The sequence below is a fragment of the Molothrus ater genome, chromosome 2, assembly GCF_012460135.2.
Source record: "Molothrus ater isolate BHLD 08-10-18 breed brown headed cowbird chromosome 2, BPBGC_Mater_1.1, whole genome shotgun sequence".
In the NCBI taxonomy this organism is placed as follows: domain Eukaryota; kingdom Metazoa; phylum Chordata; class Aves; order Passeriformes; family Icteridae; genus Molothrus; species Molothrus ater.
The window spans coordinates 108,892,155-108,895,029 of NC_050479.2; the positions used below are offsets into that span (position 1 = coordinate 108,892,155).

At 37.7% G+C, this 2,875-nt stretch overlaps 1 long non-coding RNA gene across 1 annotated transcript; it reads right to left on the reverse strand.

Moving 5' to 3' along the window:
* Window positions 1–897: 897 nt before the first annotated feature.
* LOC118685543 (uncharacterized) lies at window positions 898–2,602 on the reverse strand. The gene is made up of 3 exons (XR_004979992.1): window positions 2,539–2,602; window positions 1,258–1,434; window positions 898–986 (listed from the first exon to the last, which is right to left on the reverse strand). It is a non-coding gene; the product is annotated as an uncharacterized LOC118685543 (long non-coding RNA).
* Between the last annotated feature and the right edge of the window lie 273 nt (window positions 2,603–2,875).

Below are 2,875 nucleotides of genomic sequence, written 5' to 3' on the forward strand. Positions count from 1 at the left end.
AATGAAACACCATACATTATAAGCATCCAGCTATATCCTTGTTGTCCCACTGCACTCTTTGCCTCCTGGGCAACCTTGCAGACAGCTGCCTTCGAAATCCTTTCAGTAACCCAGCCATTCCTTCTCATGGGTACTTCTGACCTTGTTATCAAATGGAAAGACCATAATCTCTTTCCTCACATTTGCTCATTCAGCTGCCTAAAATGACAGGTTCCTTTGTCAATTTACTCCTACAGCACAGTTGCCTCAAGTAGCCTCCTTTCTCCCATACTTTCTTCTGACTAAATTAATCCCTTATCAGTGTTTTCACCTTTGCCACCATCTTTGCAGTTTCTTTATTTCTATTTTTTTTCCCTAGCTGCAATAACCACCAGATGATTAGCTTTAGTTAAAGCCCTGTTAAAAGTTGTGCTTTGCTACTGGTACATGCATTTATTACATTCATTTACATTCAGTTAAAAACAAATATGCATTAAAACCCTGGAGACTTGTTTTTTAGAAAGCAGGTTATGTCCATACCTCAGATATTATGGCTCTGCATCAAAATATAGGCACAGAGGCCTCAGCTAGGTTTCAGAGAACTCTGAATTTCTTAGAGTCATACTCAGCTGCATGAAATCATTAATTAATACTATACCCTTTGTCAATGGACAATGGGGACACTGACTTTCAGCAAGGTAAACTTTATTTTTAGGGCTAGGTAGAGCTGGAATAGCTCCTGGTTCAGTGCTCATGGATTCAAATGCAGGTTCCAATAGTTACCTCCCTAAAGCCCTAGGAAAGTAATTTTACCTGTTTATTTCTTTATGAGACTATTACTCCATTTTTGTACTGAAAGAATTACCTTGGAAATACCTTATTTCTAGAAAATGATGGTGTAACATCTCTCACCTCTTTCTCCTTCTGCCCCTTCTCCAAAATCTCCAAATCCCATATGGCATCAAAATGCAGGAGAAAAGTGAATGGGTGTGGAGAGATGTACCAGTCTGTCAAAAGAGAGGTCAAGAAGGAAACAGTTGAGCAGGTAATTTATCCTTATAGTAAAAAAACCCAAAAAACCAACAACAAACAAAAAACCTCAAGGTCATGAATAATTCAAGGAAAAGCCCCAAACTCTCCTTTTCCATAGGGAATATATTCGTGAACCTTTTAAAAAAAATCAAAGTTATTGCCTACAAGTTCACCTCATCAGAAAAAAAAAAAAAAAAGATAGTTCATTAATACATAAATCCAGAAAAGAAATCAAGACAACCTCACCTTCTTCCACTTGCAAGTTTGCTGACCCATCCAGCTGCCAATCCACTGTGAACACCCAGAGCTATGGGACCCTCCTGCATCCCAGGAAGCAGGTAAACCTGGCAGCTCTGAGGGAGGCAGCCTCTGATAAAACCCTTTCCCACTTCAACAGCTGCTGCCATTCATCTCATCACAGGCCTGTCAGGAATAGAAAGTATCAGCTCAGTTTGCCCCTTAGAGGTATAAATAAAGCGTTCGCAGAGTTCTCTGTACAAAAGTATTTTCACGCTATAATTTTTCAGATGATGTTAAAAGTTTCTTTCAAATTAAATGGAGTGCAGGATTTAAAAAGAAGAAAAAAGAATGCTTGGTCAAGTTTATAAAAGAAATGAACAGAGAAGTGGTGTTTCTTTCATGAAATGACAGAAAGTTGACGGTGTTCCTCTAGCTCTTCACTTTTATTTTCCTTCAAAATGGGTTGAGATGCAAAAATAACAAAAAAATTATGTAAGATGAAAACCAGAGGAAATTCTTTTCACAAAGATCTAGTAATTTCCTATCATCTTCCCACTTAAGAACCTGAACCTTGTTTTGTATATAACTTTATGTCCCCAAATAACTTTTTCTCTTTATAAAAGTCAATCACTTCTCTAACATAAAATATGCTTAGGTACAGCAGATTGTTGCATAAAGTTACACTGAGTAAGCCAATATTTTAAAATGGTTATCTAGAATTTTCTGCTGAAATTTACAGAAAAAACAGTGTTGGTAATCTGCAAACCCTAAGATACATATTCTGAAATCCCATATTTTAGAACAATTCAGTTCTGGGACTTTAACTTTTCATCCCTCATTAAGCTTCCTGTGTATTGAAAGATGAGCTGTTCTCCACTGATCTTGGGAACAATTATGCACATTCTAAAGCTAATATGCTGTAAGTAATCATTGCAATGACCCTTAGTGCATATAAAATCAAGTAGGCACATATATCCTAGTAAGTTCTAGGCCACAATTTATTTTACCACACAACTTATATTTTAGTCACTTTGTTTAGATTGGTAATGAAGAATGGTAAGAGAGGCCTTTGTGAAACTTGGAGAAATCAGAGACAACAAATTGTGTGAGTCACCAGCACAGCCTGCCTCTTTCTACAATATCTAGGCAAATACTGATTATTAATATTTCTTACATTTCTAAATAAATTGTCATCTTGGCTAAAATGCTGCAGTGAGAAGTGTCTGGCAATTTCTCCATGAAAAGAATTCTCCAGGCTAACTCCTTTGTGTTTCATCAGGAACTCACCAAACTCAGTCAGTCTCTGCAAACACAGGAATCTCCTTGCATGAAACTCATTGCACACAGCCTGAGTAGGACCTTTGGAAGAAAAATGGTTCTGTCTTTCCTTGTAACTTCACCAGAAAAAGACCTGAAGGCTTGGCTTCGGGATCCTGAGATATATGGCAGCCAAGAGACCAGCTTGCAGCTTTCTGGGTTCGTGAGAATATTTGGAAGCTTGGATCCTGCCAGAAGGGAGATTCATCACAGGGAATTCTATGATGCTCTGCAGCACAAACACTTTTAGTGGAAGATCTTATGTGTCAGGAATGCAAATTAAAATACCTATTCTCTACAACAGCTC